The 21,060-nt window shown below is 44.0% G+C and overlaps 1 long non-coding RNA gene across 1 annotated transcript; it reads left to right on the top strand.

Moving 5' to 3' along the window:
* The first annotated feature begins 4,051 nt into the window (after positions 1 to 4,051).
* On the top strand, positions 4,052 to 19,278 carry LOC133347552 (uncharacterized). Its single transcript, XR_009755730.1, has 2 exons — positions 4,052 to 8,214; positions 12,902 to 19,278. It is a non-coding gene; the product is annotated as an uncharacterized LOC133347552 (long non-coding RNA).
* The last annotated feature ends 1,782 nt before the right edge of the window (positions 19,279 to 21,060 follow it).

Genomic DNA, 21,060 nt, shown 5'->3' with positions numbered 1-21,060 from the left:
GTGACTGATTGCTCTCCATTATAGCTGACTTTTCAAGGTCCGAGACAGTTTTCTGGCGAGACCAAGTCATACGATAATTTATTTTCGCCAAATTGCAAACTCGCCGTCGGCTCTAACACACCACGCGGAATGCGTGCGCGGAAGAAGCTGCATTCGTTGTTTTGGCAGACTAACATGCTGCGTTCGCGCAAAAACGACCACATTCACTGAAATTTACTCCCAACGCAATCGCCCTGCCGCTTGTGAAACGCACTCCCCGAAGTGGCTGCACTTCTCCCGGCGGAACGACCCTTGGTGGCTGGCTGGGCTTAGGGGAGAGGCTGTGCAATGGGATGCAAGCATCTGACCTCACAAATCCATGTATGTCCCAGAGGTCGTAAACGGGTTTTGATTCCTTACCCGTACCCGTACCCGGCCGCACCAGGGTCGCAAATGGGTACCCGTACCCGGCCGGGTACGGGTAGCCGTTCCCTACCCGTACCCGTACCCTACCCGAAATGAGTGACAAACGGCTACTCACCAGTGACTCACGGCCTACCCGTACCCGTACCCGGCTGGGTACGGGTAGCCGGGTATCGGGTAGGGTATGGGTATCGGGTACCCGGTTGCGACCTCTGGTATGTCCCCCCCCATTCCCTCCCGTCCTCGTGTCGTGCTCCACATGTGGAATAGTGACATTCCACAAACCCGGAATATCGTGATTATTTACGTAATCGATGACTATAACACAAAGGTAGTTGATGGAGGGAACAAAAAAGCATCTCCTCCGTTCCCACATGTGCCACTGGACGGGAGGTCGCACGTCACGCTGGTGGCTTTTAGGGGATTTCCCGCCTTCGACAAGTAGCATGTGCGGGCAGCCGCCGTTTATTAAAGGGGCCCGAGTAATTGACCACATCTAAAGTAGTTAATAATTTGTATAGCTCATAATAATTTTTCAGCTGATCAATCGACTCAGCAGAGCACAGTGAGTGGGGAGGAGTGTCAAGGATATGCGGTAGCGTGGCGCTTAGCACAATTGTGATACGAATACGGTGGTCAGAGTTCGATTTCCAACCGTGGTGAACATCACCGGTTATTATCTGAACTGGTCCTGGCGCGGTTCAGATAATAAGTCGATTAATGTACGTATCATCATGGGACCTCCTTTGCCAGTACCAAAATATGAGAAGAGGTTTTCCCCTTGTAAAAGGTTTCAGTTTGATTTTGACAACTTAACACCTGTTTTATTGGCAGAAAAAAGGGGAAAAACCTATTCTCATGTACGTATGTTGAACTTCTTTCGCACCGTACGTAGTCAACCATGATAATCGGAGGTGCGAAAATACCAAAATAGCTTCTCAGCAGGGTTCAATAGTGCGGTCTGCCCGAGTGCAGGCCCTTTTGCCAGCAGCTGGGTGAACAATAATTTACAGGGCTGCACCATGATCGATATTAAGAATCGTAAGCATTGTCATTTTGATCAAATCTATTGCTTTATCGTCTTTAACGTGTGATTTTTTTTTACTTTTTCCGAAATATATCTAATTTTTGCTATCGTAGTAGGCGTGGTTTATGGACCTTTCATTTTGAAGACGTGAGCTTCTGTTATATTTTTAGCATAATTATTTTTCAGAGACCCTCCAGTTATTATTTGTCTAACTCTTAACAATGGTATTTGCCTGAAATGTTGTACACTTTTCCCAAGTACATTAGTTGGCAGATTGTCTAAAGGAAATGACATTAGGTATACGTGTCTGCAGTAGGCAGAGAGCGTTTACCTACAGTACATATACAGAACGTTTTGTCAATTGTTGGCTGAATGAGGGCCTCACCACGACTTGAGGATAGATTGACCATACTTCACCACGCTGGTCAATGCAGGTTGGTCGGTGAAGGTGTGGGGAGTTCAGGACAGTGGATCAGTGTACATACAAGTTTAAAGCAAAAACATTCATACGCAATTTCTTTTCCTCTCACGTGTCTTTATAAATATGAGCTTGCCAAAAAAGAGAATACATTTTTCTTATCTTTCAGTTGCAGTGAGGCAAATCGCATTTTATTAATTTTTTCCAAATGTTACATTATTTACTGCCTTGAAATTAAATAATTTTCCTGCCTCAGCGAATGTTTGTATGAAAAGCAAACGCATAAGTAGCTGTGTTTGCATTTCTGAAGGGAAATTATTTTTAACATACCAGATTTATGGGCCTAAATCCTAGTTTAATGTTTCGCGGTTGCATTTACCTCATAGATCAGGGCAACTTTCGACAAGCTTTCGACATAACTGAATGTTATCAAACTAGATTCGAAGCTTTCGTGACTGCATGAATTATTCATTGGTTCTTTCGGCAAAGTCACGTAGAAAAAAATTAAATAAAATAATAATCGAATACGCCGTTTCGATTGCAACACAAGTAACCATCATCAGGTACAAATGAATGAGAAAACAAACCTAGTAAACTTGTAAATAGAATGCAATACAACACAGAGAGTCGGCCAACACCACAGTCAACACCCCACCTGGTTGATTACGTTCTTCCAAAGATTGCTAAGTTTGAGAGAGAGACAAAACATAGACACGGAGACACACAGGCAGACACACAAGCAGAGAGAGACTCACACAGAGACAAACAGAGAGAGACGCACACAGAGACAGAGAGAGACACACACAGAGACACACAGAAAGACAACGTCTCTGTGTCGAGGCCTTAAATAGAGAGAGGGGGGGGGGTGGAATGTTAACAACAACGTTGTCTCATGCCACCGGGTGACGCATGTTTATCAATTGTATGGAAGCAATAGAGACATTTACAAAGTAAATTCCTCGTACACTTTAGAATAAGTGGCGGAGAGTACGTTTGTGATGTGTAACTTTAGTCCAGGTCATAGGAGAGTGCCCAGTTGGTAGATCACAAAAGGATGGAAGCTATCAAAATGTTTATGAACTTGAGACACCCACGAGCAGTGATCATTTAGCCAGGATTAAAATAATAAATAAAAATAAAAAAGAGTTGATTTGGTCTTGTATAAAGGTGTCAGTTTTTGTACCAGTTGAAAGGGTAAAAACCTATCACTATATTTTGCCACTGGTAAAGGAGGTCTCATAGTGTAAATGCTTACCCCGAGCTCTCAATACTCTGATAGTGCGCTGTTTTTGAGTTGTACGCCTTTTGGCGTCATCTGGTCCAACACCAATGGAGACTAGGCTCTAAGAAAAGCTGTCTCGGGTGTGGACCAATCAACTTCAAGGACAGTGCATATCATTATCAGAGTTGTTTTTTTTTGTTTGCATTTTGACTGCTTGTGCTGTGGTTATTGCAAACATGATGCCTTGTATAAAGGTGTCAGTTTTTGTACCAGTTGAAAGGGTAAATACCTATCACTGTTGATTTGGTATTTATCAGGTCAGGCCATCGGTAAACATATGTAGCCGTATTCTTTGGGTCTTTCAGTAATGCCACGTCCATAGAAATAAAAATACAAATAATATAAGATATAATAGTTGTGTGGAAACCCTCCCGGTAGAGACGGTTAAATCTTGACCAAACTTTCGTGACTGCAGGAATTCATATTATTTGGGTCTTTCGGTAAAGCCACGTAGATAGAAAATACAATATTTAATAGTCACGAAAGCTTTAAGTCAAGATTTAACCGCATCTACGGGGAGGGTTTCCACACAAATATTAGATTTTTTTTCCCATCTACATGGCTTTACCGAAAGACCCAAAATAATATGTAGCCGGTTACTAATTTTGGTCTTCCTCGGTGCTCTGCCATCTCCAATAACGTCAGGAGATGATCTTGAACCTGCGTCCATGTTCCTTCAGGCCACGTAGTGAACTGGGTCTCGTCATCTTCTTGGTTCTTTCGGTAAAGGCACGTAGAATGGAAACAATAAAATAATAAAAATAAAAATAATAAAATAATTCTCACGACGTTTCGGCCACAACGCAAGCAGCCGTCCTCAGGTGAAGACCAGGTCTGTCAGACGCTGTCTCCCCGACAGACCTGGTCTTCACCTGAGGACGGCTGCTTGCGTTCTGGCCAAAACGTCGTGAGAATGATTTTATTATGTTTTATTTTTATTATTGTATTATTTCCCTTCTACGTGACTTTACCGAAAGAACCAAGAAGATGAATCCCTGCAGTCACGAAAGCTTTAAATCGAAATGGGTCTCGTCAGTCAGTCGGTCGCGCTTTGGTGGTTGGTGGGCCAGTTCGTCGCCATCGTCACGCGTGATCGCGTTCGCCCCACTCGTCGTCATCGTCGACACCCCGAATGCGACCCTTCGGTAGCAGCGCGTCCGCGTGTTCAGCACGCGCCTCGAGACATCACAAACATGGGCGGCGAGTGGAGGTGGCGACAACGGCAATGAAACACTCGATAAACGTGTCACTGGCCAACTCTCAGAATGGCAATGGAACGAATGCAATGAAGCTCAAAGCAGGGGACTAAAGATAGGGTATCCTACTCTTTGCTTCTTTCGGTAAAGTCACGTAGGTAGAAAAATAAAGTAAAAAATAAAATATCACGACGTTTCAAATCCAGATCGGGTATCCTGTCTCCAATTAAAGTTGAACCCACTTAAATTTAGATTTAAAGCTTTCGTGACTGCAGGGATTCATCTTCTTGGTTATTTCGGTAAAGTCACGTAGAAGGGAAATGATAAAATAATAAAAATAAAACATAATAAAATGCAATTCTTACGACGTTTCGGCCACAACGCAAGCAGCCGTCCTCAGGTGAAGAACAGGTCTGTCGGAAAGACAGCGTCTGAATGAACACCACAAAGCTTGGCAGCGTATATTTAAGCTGGGTTTTAAAGATAACACTGTCCGTTGCGCGAACATTAATCCTTACCATAGCATTATCCCCGTGCCCTAACGTATAACGCGAACTTAGAGAAATACGACAAACTTAGCACAAATCATAGCAATAATTGTAGCACGAGCATGGGAGCTATCTCTCACACTGATGTTTGGCCAGGTGCTGCCGTTGCAGAGAGCTTGACTCACAGCCAGTAGGACGCAAGTTTTATTCAAGGTCGGTTGTCTTACTTAACTAATCCTCCAGGGTGGATAAAATAACGCACCATTTTCTGGGAAGCGAATAGGGGTTGTGATATTTGCCAGATGTCCCTCTGTCATAGGAATGTGGAATGGTTTATTATTGGTTCACGAGGGAAAGACTACCTAAACAGTGCGTGTTTGAGGATAGAGATACTTTGACTTTTGGACAAACATTTTACTTATTCCATCTGAAATAATAACATTGGATTTAACTGAAACGCAGCAATCGTGTTTATCCTGAAATTTGCTCACAGTTTCAACCAATCCAACTATACCGCTGACATTAAACCTATTCCTAACACGATTTTTTTTATCATCGCCATCATCATTGTCCATTGTCTCTACACCGATCGAAGGTTTCCCCAAGCAATCGCTGTCTATCATCGTTTCGTGATGCAACAATCCATGGAGAAAACTGACCATGAGCTGATTTTATCACTCCATGGTGGACGCCTTCTCGGCTAACCATTACCCTAACACTATTCCTAACTTATAACAACAACACTTAACAACAACAACTTTGCCACGACTGAAACATTAATCTTCAACACAATACAAAAAACGCAAAGTGATGCTATCGCTTATCTTTGTGCACACTTATACTGCATTAACATTAACCCGAGCCCAAGTTGGTCAGTGGCTGCTGCCAGCTCTTACAAGGAGTATTGGCCGAGTGGAAGAGTAGGCCAAAACAAAAAAAACCCTCCAGAGGGACACTCTCCAGAGCTCGAAGTGCAGCCCCTTCCTCCAGCAGTGGAATGAGCAATACATTTTAGATCCCTCACACCTACCCACTGCAATAACCCTAACACTGTCCTAACATGAACCGTGATCCCCAGCTCCTTAAACCCCCCAATCCTTTTCTTAACACATTAAACCCGCGCTGTGTGAAAGTCGTGCGAAACAAAATCCTTTAAATATAATTGTGGCGGTTGCGGTCCCTCCACCCATTTGGAGCTTCGTGGGGGGGTTTTAATATCTGCAGCGCTGCACCGCGGCCAATGTCACTTTAGTAATAAAAGTGCGCAATGACTCTTCCTCTTCTTACTCCTCCTCCCTCTTCGCAAAGACCCCCAACCGCCATCGCAAGCGAAGCCTCGCGCGACGAGGACATCACACGGTTACCGCGAGACTTGCGACTGGAATCGTCGTTTCAACCATTGCCTGCAAGCGTATTGTTAATTAGCGAACCCCAGTAAGATGACATTTATTTTGGCGTCTTATTTTTATAGAGGTCGATTCTTTCACAGATAGCACGCTCATAATTAAAGGGAGTTGTGGATATGTTCCAGATTTGATGGTTAACTAATAGCGAAAAAAATATCCCCAAATCAGAGCTTGACATGAAATTTAAGACGATCCAATAAAAACGTTTTGTGGCTTATTCCTAAGAGAGAAGCGGCGTTGCTAATATGACGTTGCTTCGAGCGACGCCACTTTTGTGAGCCTCAAGACACACAACTAAGTAACAATGTAAATTATAGTTTTTGGTTCTTTAAATGTAAATGATCAGAAATACTATATTTAAAATCTAAAAAAATGCATCCTAAATTTTACTGGAAAAAAATCTCCATACTTAATTTTCTTCTTACAAAAAGGGGGAGATATTACATTAAAAAACACGACCTTTCATTTAAAGCCACGACACATCTTCCACCAATCTCAATGCACTCATTCAATCTTTTAACAATCTTCTCAATAAGAGATTGTGCCATCGCGTTCACAATATCCAATCACCTACGGAGAATAAAGAGAGGATCATGGTGAAATCAGTCGGCTACCTACAAATATGGTTATGGCGTGATCACTATATTTATCGCTATATTTGCAAATATGGTTGGCTGCTCTTGGTCACAAAAAACATATTACTAATCCTGCAATTCCTAAGGCATTTTTGTCGTCTAAAGCGATCGGCTTTGAATATTGAACTGCAGCGTTGTTCTTTCTGTAAATAGACCCGCTACCTGCCCGCTTATAGCCGACGTTCTCTATCCACTGCTGCATGCTCTTGTGTTCCGCAAGTCTGTGCTGCAAATTAATCTGCGCTGAGCAGCACGGGGAATATTCTTCCTTGCCGGCCGTGTGTATCCGTGCGTTCTAGAGCCTTTTTAAAACGCTCTCGCCCCCTGTTATATTCCTCCCCCCGCCCCCCCTCTCAACACCCCCCGCTGCAAAGTGTCTATCACTGGGCACTAATTGTTTTGTAACTTTCATTTTCACGCAACGGACAAAAAAAAAACACTGAAAAAAATGACCACGGTGAGCTGTGTGCGTGGATGTCTGCTGAAAAGGCGTGTGCGTGGATGTCTGCTGAATGACTGGAAGCGAGATGTCTTGCTGCCTGAGCTGGTAAACACTATACTGGCATGGCAATGTAGAATATGGACGGCACAGAAGAATAGCTTAGCTTAGAAAAAGTTAAGACCCGAGCTGTTTACATCGGTTTATGATGCACACCATTCTCAAAGGATACGCAAATCAATCGCAATACGATACGATGAAGAGACATCGAAACATCTGTCTGGAATTGTCCGTGGAATTTAACAACTCGCATGACAGTAAGAAGAAGAAGATTGAAACCACACATATAGAATCTGCTGAGCTCATTTGAAAGCAAACAAGTGTCCAATGTCAAAAGTCGTTAAAAATGTAAGATGATGACAAATGAAGGTGATGACAAGAGCGCCCAATGGCATCGGGAATATTTTGAGAAATGAAAAACACCTCGGGACGGAAGAAGAGAAAAATGGAGAGTCAACAAAAATAAATGAAATCCTCGTGAAGAACACGGTCGCATCTGCAAGCCCTTTACTCGTACGGAATGTACAGTGCCACTTTTCGTTTGTTCAAGGAGTCATTTCTTTTTTGTACCGAGCCTCTTGAAGAAGGCCTTTGGGGATGACACCAGGCTTGGCTGCAAGGAGGAGGATCGTCATGGCGATGGGAGGGAGGCTGGGGAGCTTGATGATGGCAGCGCGCAGATGTTGCTGGAGGTGAGAATCGGTCACCGGAGAGATGGCGATTGGTTACGATGCGGGTTGCTACATTACAAGGGCGGCGTGCGGGGTTGGTGGCTACGGTGGATTGAAAATGATGGAAGAAGCTGCGGCGGTGGTGGTGGTGGCGGTGACGGTGGTCGTGGAAAGACGAGTTCACGTTGTGGTGAGTTGTACACCCCGTTGTTTTTTTAACATTTGTTTTGTTGAGTCTTTAATTGTGGAAAGATATACCCGACCTTTTTCGCTAATGGGTATTCTGATATTTCCATTACCCATTGTGCTACATAACGGCTACACACAAGTTCAATTTATCTAGATCACACGAGTTCAATCAGTGACCCACACCCACTCGCAATAATGAGTAACTCAATTAGGTTTGGACTGTTTTCATTTGTTGAATACTCAGTTTTCATGAAGGAACAATCTGAGGTAATTAGTACACTTAGCAAAGGGATGATTAATGGGATACAGTATGAAAAAAATGTACGCACTGAAAAAAACCCAATTAAACTTTAAATGTAAATATATGTACCTAAACACATACTCTTTGGTTCTTTCGGTAAAGTCACGTAGGTAGAAAAAAAAATATATCACGACTTTACCGAAAGAACCAAAGAGTATGGATTCCTGCAGTCACGAAAGCTTCAAATCAAGATTGAACTACCTAAACACACTTTGGGTGTGTTTCTGTAGTGGCTGGTATCGCCTAACTCTTATATCTCTTTTCCACCACAATCGAGCCGTGCTTGGGGTCGTGCCGAGCCAGCCTGGCAGGGTTCAAGAGGCGCCAAGTCGTTGTTTTTTTCCTACTGCAGAACTCGACCTGTGCCTCAAACGTCACCTTAGTTCAGTCGCATGTAGATGCAACGTAAGACAAAAATCCTGAGCCTGACGCCAACCACTGCTCGGCCTCGAGCCTCACGTCGATGCGTTGTGAGGCCAGAGTATCACGGTTTGGTTCTGGCCCAGCTTGCCAAATGACCAATGGAAAAACAACCCGTGCCGTGAGGGCCCCGTGCTGGCACGGCTCGGATGTGCTCAGTGAAACTGGAATATTGGTGAACTATTGACAACATGTTCAAGGAGTCGAGGGTTCATGGTCTGATCGAGCCACTGTTTAATTGATGCAGGGTGTGTCATGCCTATTATTTAAAGCAATGCTGTCTACTGTGAAGTGGACATCGAAAACTCGTTGGCATCTTCATTTGGGAGATTAAGGCAAATGCAATTGGAAACATTTACTGCACCTAAGAAAAGACGGATATTTTATTTAACCATCATGAACAAGGTGACCCCCTTGGGAAGGAGATTATTACGAGTGGAACAATTTAATTCCTGCGATAAATAATAAATTCCATAAATTGTCACGATTCAGGGTAGCGATTATATTGAATAATTAATTCCATTTAACAATGTGTTAAGTTTAGCGGCCTCTGGTGGCTGCAGGGGTCACGTGAGCCCATTACATACAACATATACAGATGAAAAGTAATCGATTCTCATACTCGCATGTATTGTGAATGAAAAAATCTATTTTAATCGACGGATTTTTACACGACTCGTGATTATGCGTTTCAAAGCACTCTCACCTTATTATAAAAATAAAATATTATGGTTAAATAATAAATATCGCAGGCTACAACCACCCATGAATAAAGCAGGTGTTAAAGTGTTCTGAGCTGAACGTCTCGGCCTAGTCACCAATGACTGCACAAAATGCAATGTACAATTATGCTTCATAATTGCAATCAGTGCACCATAATTAATGCCTTAATGGGCTTCATTGTTCTGTGTGGTTAGAGTCGTGTGAAATGACTGGGATGTGGTGGCGTGTAAATAAGGTTGCCACCTGCCCTGGTTTTCCCAAGAGCGTTCCTCTCGTTGGGGCAGCTGTCCTGGGCAATCTGCAAAGTCTTCCCGTGACATTTTTCGTCCAGGATTGTGTCAGTTGCATAATCGAGCAATAATCCACCGCTCAAGACAAAACATCCGCATGTAGTTCTCTCCCCTTCTGGCATTGTGAGAAATTTATTTTCCCACGATACATCTAGATTTTTTCATATCTCAGAGTTGGCAGCCCTACGTGCGAACAAAGAGCAAACGTGATTGACTCACCGCTGCACCAAAATTTAATAAAAATGTGACAGTGGGAAAAGGGCATGGAGCAGGGATTATTATTTCCAAACATTGTGGATTGAGGCCTGCATTGACTAGCATTGAACACATATGTCTAAATAACAATACAAATCAAGAGATAATCGAGATATGTATTCATTATAGAGATGTGAGAAAGAGATGAGAAACGCGTTTGGAAGTGATAGAAGTTGGAGATGAGAAATACGAGAGATGTAGTCAAACAGCTGGAAAGAAAGAGAACAGAGATGACATCAATGTAGATTATACAGAGGACGTTTCAGAGGTAGAAAGGAGATGTGATATAAACGTACATCGATAAAAGAAAGTACAGTATTTCTCTACTAACAGAAGGTGCACTATAACACATTTGCCAGGGCTGCACCCCCAACGCGTCACGTAACTACGACATCTAAATGCTGACTCACGTGGTTAACTTCATTCAATTTCAAATCCACTGCGGATCGTATTTAACAGTAAATTTGAATGATGCCACGGGCCACGTTAAATGAGCCGTCTGGGATCGAGATTTGCCCCCCACCACTCACCCTGCCACCCCCTCCCGGTTCCTCCGTTCTGGTCCTGGCACACACAGGACAACAGCAGTCACTCCATTGGAACCTCATTTGCCAGAAGAAAAAATATGATAATTGGTTTTTTACCCTTTTATCTGGCAACAAAACTGACATCTTTTTTTACAAGGAGTCATGTTTGCATAGACCACAATACCTGCAGTCATAATGCAAACAAAAACATAACTCTGATAATGTATGCACTGTCCTTGAATTTGATTGGTCCACACCCGAGACAGCTTTCCTTAGAGCCTAGTCTCACATGGTGTTGGACCAGATGACGCCAAAAGGCGCACAACTCAAAGACAATGCACCATCAGAGTATGAGAGCTCGGGGTAAGCATTTAAACCATTGGAACCTCAAGAACAGTGCATACATTATCAGAGTTATGTTTTTTGTTTGCATTATGACTGCAGGTATTGTGGTCTATGCAAACATGACTCCTTGTAAAAAAAGGTGCCAGTTTTGTTGCCAGATAAAAGGGTAAAAAAAACAATTATCAACAGCAGTCACTATTAACAGAGTTGTAAGGACCAAGCACAGATCAGCAAGGCCACATATAATAGTGACCACAAGACCGAGCAAAACAAAAAAAATAAAAAAAAATCCTGCTAGCGGACAAAGGGAAATGAAAGCAAAGGAGGATTTGCTCATGGTTGCATCTGCAAAAACAACGATTGTTGTTGTCAGCCCGTAACTTCCCACTGATGGGCAAACCGCCCCAAATTTTCTTCTATTTCCTCAGTTGCTCCTGTCCAAAAGTGGTCTCTGAATGCTTTGGCGTCATCTCGCTCCGTCATTAGTTTCGCCTCTCAGCTCTCGTCAGCTGTTCTCATGATGCGTCCTGTCCATTTTCGATTGATTTATTATGCTTTAACAGCAGCAACATCCGTGACCCCTGTCATTTTTTCCTTATTTATTAATTCCTCAACCTACCTCTACGACCTACTCCTAACATACTTCATACGAAAGACAACATTTGAATATTGTTCGTAAAACATGGCAAGCAAGCAAACACAAAAAACCCACTCTCATCACCCATCCATCTAAACCCAGTGGGGCTGTAAACCATCTCCAAAACCCGAGGCTGTAAACGTCAAAATTCCACAGGGACCCGATCGTCGCAGGGCAAAACATTGACGGTGTTCGGTCCGCGCGTCCCCCGGGTACAAATTGATGGAGTAGGGGGGGGACCAGAGTGACTGAACAGGGAGGTCAGTCACATTTCAGTGGCTGCAGAGTGATCGCGTAAAAGATGCACGAAGCGCAGAGACTGGAGCGTGAAACCCCTTCTGCCTCTTGGCCGCTAACGGGCGCCCAGTGTCAATCGCCCGACCATTATGAACCGGCCGTCCAGAAAGCCTTTGTTAGGCAGGTTCGGAAAGCCGACACGGCCCCCCGGTGCGCCCCGATACAAGATCTCAAGAACGGACACATTTGGCGATTGTTCTATGGATGATATTTTGTATTTGGCATTTTTTTTTTACATTGTAAAAATTAAAAAAGGTTAATTGTCGTAAATTTTAACATGTTGGTAGGCCAAGTATGGCGATCGCATTAAGAGAGTTTGCTAAGTGATTGCAGATGTTGTTCTGTTAGCAGCCCTACCACGACACGATGGCTCTTTCCTGATGGATACCTGAGATAATAAGCTCATATTTTATTTAATCCCAGTTGAAATATCAGTGATCCAAATATTTGAGAAGAGATCAGTGGCTTTAATGAATTACAAAAAAAAGCCAATGTGCTCCTTTGCTCAAATAAACATTGAGCGGTACTCAACTTGATCTCGAACCAGTGTTATTTTCCACATTCATATGGAAAGTACTAAACAACAACAAAAATCTATCTATAACACACGCTAAAAATAACAACCAGATTACATTTGGTTTCTACACTTTATTTGGATAAATTACAGCTCTGAAAATAAAAACATCAGGTTAATTGTCATGTGACAAACATCATTGTAGATAAGCCAATAATGATACAAACCACTGGATCTATACCCGTATCTAATATCCTGGCGAGACTATATCAGAGCACAACACCAAACGTCAGAGGATGTCCTGGTTGAGATTGCTCTCTCGGGCAAAAATTAAGTTACGATGGCTATTTATGTCCCCCCCATTTTTCTTTCTTTACAGCTGGTCAATCAACACGATGCCCCCACGCATTTCCAACCGCAATGGAGCCGACACATCAGCGAAGGACGTGGCCCCAGCCATCATCGGGATCCACCTCGACCCGCGTCACCCGAAGGGCACGGTCTGAGGTAGAGGCCACAGAAGAAGCAGAATAGATCGGCAGTGGCACAGTGGCAATAAAACCCATACCTCGTGCCGGTAACATTCCCAAGTTTGTTCCCTCAAGCCGCTGCTCGGCCTGTCCTAGTCAAGCACAGAATATAATGGTGGTTCAATATTTTTTTTTCTTTTAATTTCCAAATTTCTGAGCTCTCCCTGGTGCCCGTACTCTCCTCCCACACGCTCCCGTTCATCGCCATGAAGGTGGCATTGGATATGAGCAAGGGTGGAGTTGGTCCTCAAGGACGAGGCTCAGCTATCTATAGCTTTTGTGGACTTCTCACGGGAATGTGAACAACCCACAGGATTCTCCTTGGCCTTTGCACGTGAAGGGGCATTTGTTAATTATCTACGTTGCAGGGAAAAAAAGCGAGAATGCTACTGCAGTGAAACAATATATGTGCGCGCGCGTGTGTTTGCGGTGTTCGAGTGAATATATACAAGGTATATACCAGAAGCGTTTATCAAAGTCCATCATGCTAACATGTGTGCAGACTGCAACTGCCTCTGCCCATCGATTGGCAGTCCCACCGTGGCGATGTAACAGCGTCCGCTTGTAGGCACGCGGAGGCACTCGGTGCTGGCCATAAACAAGATGGGTGAAGTGGATGTGTTGTTCAAGCAGAAATGTGTGTGTAAATCTCTACGGCTGCTGAGATTCACGGCAGACGGCCTGCTCTATGAGGGCACACGTGTGAAAGCGATGTTGGGAAAGCACATCAAGAAAATTCTGTGAAATAAATAATGCCAATAAGACTGGGAACTGTAGGCCACAAACGCTAGCCACCTCCACAGATGCACAGACAGATGAACACATAATTCAGGCCATCCTCCTCGACAGATGCGGATCGCTGATGCACACATTGTAAATGATAAACTCTCCAGTCGTGTGCGACTGTGGTCATCCCGAACAGAGAGCGTACAACGTATAACCACGCAACGACCCGATCCACAAAATACACTCCTCCTGAACGCAGTTATCCGGCTTGACCGCCTGAATGTGAAATTGTAGTTGTTGCTCTGCATCTACTACATCAGCAGCCATACGAAAGAAGAAGACGGCCGTCCTCCTCACGTTATAGGCAGAGTAGAGAGGCCCATTGTAGATTGGTGTGAAATTGGAAAGGCACAGGGTGTGTAACACGATTGGTGCAACACGATGTGATTCGTTTGTCAATGCAATAGATGGAATTATAACCATGATGTATTCAATTTGGTGTTATGATTACAGCAGTTTATCAATCGGGCAGGAAGGGTGACTAACTACTACACTTTGTGGGATGCGTGTCTACTGTCAAATTGTGCTTAAAAGCACTTTGATCAATACCTTCAATGCATTTTTAAGTTTACAAAAATACTTTGCGAACATATATACGTTTCTGTTATTGGAGAGGAAGAAACTTTGATTTGTATCCATTTTCTTCAAGGTAACTTTTAAAACACTCTACCTTGAAGATAATGGATGCTGCCGCAGTGTTGTGATGGTCAGCACGCTGGGCCTGCAATCCAGAGGTCGCCGGTTCACGCCAACGCCACGGCCCTTGAAACAGTGGCGCGAAAATAATTGCCCATCTCTGGCTTCTGTCCCCCAAGCAGTATAAATGGGCTCGCCACGGGTACTCGATTGTAAGGTCACGTGAGGTACGGTAAAAGTCTGCATACTCGCGCCTCTTCCAATGTGTCTGGCCGGCGTGGAGAAGTAGGCCAAAACTATCCTCTCTAGAGGGAGCTCTGTAGAGAGTTCTAAAGAGCGCTCTGCCTCTATCAGTGTACGAGCAATACATTGCAGGCCCGGACCTCTTTCGCTTACCTTCAAGGAATCATCCCGGCTTCAACATTGATTTATTCCTTTCCATTGGTGGGGATTTTTTTTTTAATGTTTACTTTTACACGTGTATAATATACACACATCTCCATAGTCACATGGGGCAATCACAATGTTTTTAGAATGGGATTCTGAAACAAATCAGGTTGGCGTCACGTGACACGATTTCTCTCTCATCCACCGGTTTGGCATTAGTCTCAGTCGTGCTTCGTGATGCCACGTGGAGAGTTCCACAGAGGGGGCAACCTCACAGTCAAAATATAAACGCCACCCGATTCATAAACATGGGCTTCCATATTGCGGGTAGTCATCTGCAGCTTGTTTACGAAACAAAACAAGTGGTGGGACACAGACGAGTCTGAATTGCGCCGTCAACCACCGCAGCAGCGCAGACGGAAGAGTCGGTCAGAGTACGTCATGAAATGCCACGACATCGCAATTATCCACCCCCCCCCCCCCTTATCAAGAAAGAGTGTAAAGATGATTTCTATCAATGACAGTTCTAATTGGTTTACATACCGGGGCCAAGGACAAAATCAATGTCATGATTACACGAATGATTCCAGATTTAAAATCGGTCGCATTCCGGGATGCTTTGGTCGCGGGCGTGATGCAAGAAGGTCACCCACATCTTGAACGTATCGACAATGTACTGTACGACAAAGGCACCTGTACCAGATTCATTTAATAAGCCCTCTCTTTTTTTAAATGGAAAAACGTTGATGAGCCACGGCGTATATTTTAGAATATCCCAAAAAAACTGCCTCATTTGCTAAGTAGAATCTTCTTTGCAACCCAATTTTTTATAAGTGGGTTGCAAGTGGGTGTCCAGGTGGAGAGATCTTATCTGCTTCGCCTGGTTTACAGGAGGTTGTGTGTTCAACCACAACCCTGACGCATGTATGTTTGGAGTTTGCATGTTCTCCCCGTGGTCGCGTGGATTCTTCTCCATGTCCTCCGGTTGTCCCATCGTCCTTTAGAAACATATGTTTAGAAAATTTGGCTGCTATACATTTCCACATAAGGCACTTCGTTCAGCTATCATTTGTGGCCAGGTCGCTTCTGAAAAAGAGCTATAAAGCTCAGTGGGTCTTAGCTGGTAAAATAAAAAATAGTTTAGTTTAAAATTTCCTGATAGATGGTCGCACAATTAACTTGATAATTTACTTTTTTGTCTTCATCCACTTAACCTGCCTGATGTAAACAATACGCCGACTTAATGGATTATCACGTTTTTCCAGGATACTTCCTCATAAGGGGGTTTGCCAACTCCGATCACGGGCAGATGAATATCTCACAATGCCCGGAAGAGGGGCGGAACTGCATGTAAATGCATCATCTTGTTGTTGAACAAACGACAAAAAAACCTGGAACTTTTAATGTCCCGGAAAGACTTGCAGATTTCCCAGGAGGGCAGCTACCAACTAAAAGAGGACAATCCTGGGAAAACCAGGACAGGTGGCAATATTACCGTCATATGATCGTTTTTTTGTGCACTAATCGGTGACTAGGCTGAGATCATTGCCTCGCGAGGCATGATAATCTAATAATTGGTTTGGAGCTCTGACATGGCCTTCACAAACTCCCCGAGTCATCTGGTTCTGAAGCCCCCCGCCCCTCCACCTGTATGTACAAATCAAGTGCCACAACATTACACGAGGTAGAATAAGCATGCGGTGACTATTGGCAAAGTTCCAGGAGTGAGCTGGTACATGGAGTGATGTACTTTTATTATCCCGTTCTCAAAACCATTCTGATTCCCCCCCTGTAGAAAATGATTAAAACCATGGCATGCGTAGTATACGGTATACGCTATCAGATTGTGCACCGGTGGTGCGGTTGGTAATTAATTCGTTGAAACTTAACGCAAACTATTTGAGAATCAAAAGAATCGGGTGGCGGACAAGGAACTCAAGTTCGTCATCACTGTCCTCGTCGTACATTCAACAAGCCGAGCGATGACCATGGATGGCGTTCGCTGGACCGGGAAAATTCACCGACTCGAATCAGCAGCATCTGAAAAGAATGTCCTAAACTGAAAATGTGAAGATGACAAAATCATCGTTTGATGAGATACACGCGCTTTCACACAATATGCCGTAGGACTGTTGGGTGGGTATGTGGGGGGGGGGGGGGGTCGATTATTGATGAAATTGTGAAACTGTCATCGCAGTGTGGAAAAGTACAGACAGTGAACATACTCGAGAGGCAGACACCCGCAGCGGGGACCGTCAGTCGATATTCTCGTCTCGTACACCTTCAGTACGCAGATTTCGTGGCCGCAGAGTTCGCCATGCGGACATCTCTCCATCTTTATCTCTCTCTCCGTGATCTCAGCTGCCGAGCGAGAGATGGACGGCGCTCAGTTTTTAAGCAACGTTGCATGCCCTCTTTTGTGAACGGCTCAAACTTGAATTCATTTATCGCCTTTATTTATCATTCATAAGCAGGGATTGTTGCCTTCTTGAAAAAAATAACTGTCGTGCTTTTTTTTTTAAAAGTCGAACTTTTTTTGCGTTTATCCACCCCAGCCTACGGTGTTGCTGGAGGACGGGGAGATAAAAAAAATTAATGAATGTGTCATTTATTTAATGTAACTTACGATTTTTGTTGTTGTTGTTGTTGCCGTCTTACTTTCGTTGCGAGAAATTTTCCTCGCCGTTTTCTTGCCTTTTTTCACGGCCACCGGGCCGCCTAATGTCGTGCTCTGCTTCGCCAAAAGGCCAAGCTTGGTCGGTTTTTTTCACGCGCGTACGCGCGGCCCCACGACTCCACGCAGCATGAATGAGCGCGCCGCCAGGGCCAGTCACGGCCGTCGACTTCACTCGCACGCGCGGCGACCGTCTCCTGCCACGCGACCTCTCGTTGACCCGGCCACCGCGGACTCGTGGCCAAAAAAAATCGGCCATCGTTCGTCCGTCGTGGCTGAGATTTTTTTGAAAAAAGGGGAAACGCCGACTGGTCGTCGCGAGCAAAGCTACGGCACGCGCAACGCTGCCCCTTTACACTTTTGAGCTCACTTTAATACGCGAGACAAAACATGCGGTAATTCTGTGATGAGACGCCATATCAGTGTCACTGTATTTTGTAAAGCAGACCCGGGGCTCGAGACAAAGGACTGCGTTGGTTTTCAAGGTCGCGCTGTACAGCTCCCGGCGATGTCCGTTTTCCGGTTGCACCGCCGCGTGTTGTCCGGCGCCAAGTCCGACGTTTCGCGCCGCGCGCATCGAGACGGGAAAGGAGCTGCCAGCACGCGTGGGGCGAGACGTGAGACGTAATGCCGTACAAGACGCGGCTCAAACCCGAAAAACGCACATCTGAGAGCTAAGGATGGTTTATTTTAAAATGAGCAGTGCGCGGGGTTCAAAGTTGATATTTGGGCTGTGACTTTCGCACAATGGTCTACACGCACAGAGTGGCACCACGGTGTCTTTGGCATCGGCGGGTGCTCCAGTTGGGTTCGTTGTAATAGAATTGACTTTCGGGGTATACCCAGCCACCTGATTGCAAACATGTTTTCCCCAATTATTTTAAAGACTTGTGTCGCACTGAATGTGATTAATTGAGAATCAGATTAGAGCGGTAATTTTTTCTTATAAAGTACATTTATTCCAGATGCAGTCACGCCAATTTGCCACACTTAGTATTGGTGATGAATGATGAAGCAGAAATAGATTAGTACGCACGCATCTCTTTCAAGAGAGGCTGGGGAAATATTGTAAAAATATTAATTACAAGAAAACATTTAAAACTTCGTAAGATGCGTAATAACCGCGAAAAGGCAAATCGCTGTGAAATCAGCACGAAACACAAGACGCTTTCAAACGCGTTACAATTTGACAGTGGAATTGAACTCATTTACATGGAGATAATTATATATACACAAACTTCAAGAGTTAACCAATGTACAGTTGTGCAAAAGATAAAATATATATGTATGATTTGAACTCGAGGGCTGTGGGGGATTGTGGTAGACAATGAGTGATTTACCCAAACAGAATGATGTTTTGTTCATTTGAAGTGGCCACATAGCCACAAGCTTTGTGCATGCCTTCTGTAAATCTGGCAATTTTTAGTAAAAAAAAAAGAAAAAAGAATTAAAATGTAAAAAAAAGAATCACAAGGCTATAGTATTTATATTATATACAATGTCTGCAGAAGCTACGGACACTTTTACCAGCATTCACGATGTTTTGCCCAGTATTGTTAAAGTGTGTGTTTTCATGTAAAACTAAAAAAAATTACATTATTACTCTAATTGATAACAACGATAATTATGATATTGTTTAAGTTTACTTTGCAAAAAATTTTGCATGTGAATTGAGACATAAACTATGCAGATAGATAAGCAAATGTGGATGTTATTTCACTCATTAATGATGACGTGACCGCCTTCTCGTCTGTGTCGTGTGTGATTTACTGCACACTGTCGCGAAATTCATTTGGATTGCCGAGGTCATCGTGGGAACTCCCCAACGCACCTTGCATGAATTTAAAGTCATGCGAATGTCGCCTATTCCCCATCTCATCAGATTCTTCGGGGCTAAGCAGGGTGCTGAGCCCCGATGTTTATTTTTTTTTTATAATTTTCTGCAGGCTGCTGCCTGGGGCCCGTGTTGTGGACATCGGATGACAGTGCAACAAAAGTAATCCGAATCAGAATCAACATATTTGCTTATACTGGAGGAATACAATGAGCTCCAAAAGTACTTTTCCCAAATGTCCAGGCAGTTTTGCTGAACCGTACTACGTTAGCAAACGTGTATGCCACCCCACCTTCGCCAAACCGCTCTGGCCAGAGTGTCAAAGAATCATAAAAAAAAAACACCGTGATCCGTACGATGTAGGGGCACCCTCATCCGGTGGTGGATTGCCAATTGGGCTGTACATGGGCATACAAATGTATGTGTGTGTATGTTGAACTTCTTTCGCACCGTACTTAGTCAACCGTGCTAATCGGATGTGCACATGTCAATCAAGCCAAAATCTGTAAATCTCAGATGTGGAATAATCAGAATGAAGAGAATTTTTTTTGTTAGTTCAAGTCATTGGTAACCGGACTGCATCAATCGACTCACTTCAACTTGAGAACACCGTTTTTAAGTTGTGGGTGGTTTGCCTGGATTTGAACCCAGAATTTCAGTGGTGGAGGCTCATGTACTGTGATGGGGCATTACGGTAGTCCACTGAGGCAGCTGGTCACCTCAACAAATCCTTACTATTTTGATCAGTCTAAAAATGGGTCCGACAAACGCAACGAGGTGATTCCACACACAAGACACCACCCCACCCCTCCAAGTCACTCTTCAGTGATTGTGTTTATATTGGATACAATTGAGTATCCTCTTACTGTAATGGACTGAGAGTCAGATTAGTAACTCAACGCGACAGAAACGCGAGCTCAAATCTATACTTTGGTGTATGGAAGGATACCGCGTTTAAAATTAAATATGAAATATATTTTTGGCCACCGACACCACTTCACACCACCCTCCACCGCTCTCGACGAGCAGAGTCGACTGCTGTGAATTGGGTTATTTCGTTTCCAGTCATTGTCTGCACCGTTTCGAAACAGCCACTGCTCCGACGGGATTTCAATTTCAATGTACGTTTCAGGAAGGGAAGGCTTTAGTTATTTTATTTTTCCGAGCACAGGCCCACAGAGGCCCAGTGCACATCCGCTTTAGAGGGAGCGACAATTCAGCGGGGTTTAAACGTCGAAGAGAATTGCAACAATTCTCGCAACAATCGTTATTTGAATTTGGGAAGGGAGATAAAAAAAATTCACCCGGACATTTCAGATACAAAGTCAGCGTCTTCTTGGTTCTTTCGGTAAAGTCACGTAGAATGTAAATAATAAAGTAATAAAAATAAAACATAATAAAATAATTCTCATGACGTTTTGGCCACAACGCAAGCAGCCGTCCTCAGGTGGAGAGCAGGTCTGTCGAGTAGACAGAGTCTGTCTACTCGTCACGAAAGCTTTAAATCGAAATTTAAAAGTCAGCGTCGTTGACATCAGTTTACTTAGTGCAACGTCTATAGAGTACTTGGTGTAACATCTGGCTGTTAATTCAGAAATGCCACGTGTAAAGCTGTCGGGCCCCACCGGGACTCGACAACTCAAACGTGGTTTCTCTGGAGACTGGGTACTGCCAGTGGAGCCGGGAATTCC

Source organism: Lethenteron reissneri, chromosome 26, assembly GCF_015708825.2.
Source record: "Lethenteron reissneri isolate LAM-NWPU_2019-01 chromosome 26, ASM1570882v1, whole genome shotgun sequence".
In the NCBI taxonomy this organism is placed as follows: domain Eukaryota; kingdom Metazoa; phylum Chordata; class Hyperoartia; order Petromyzontiformes; family Petromyzontidae; genus Lethenteron; species Lethenteron reissneri.
Note: the sequence above shows the minus strand (reverse complement) of the source record. Positions and strands in the feature narration are given on the sequence as shown.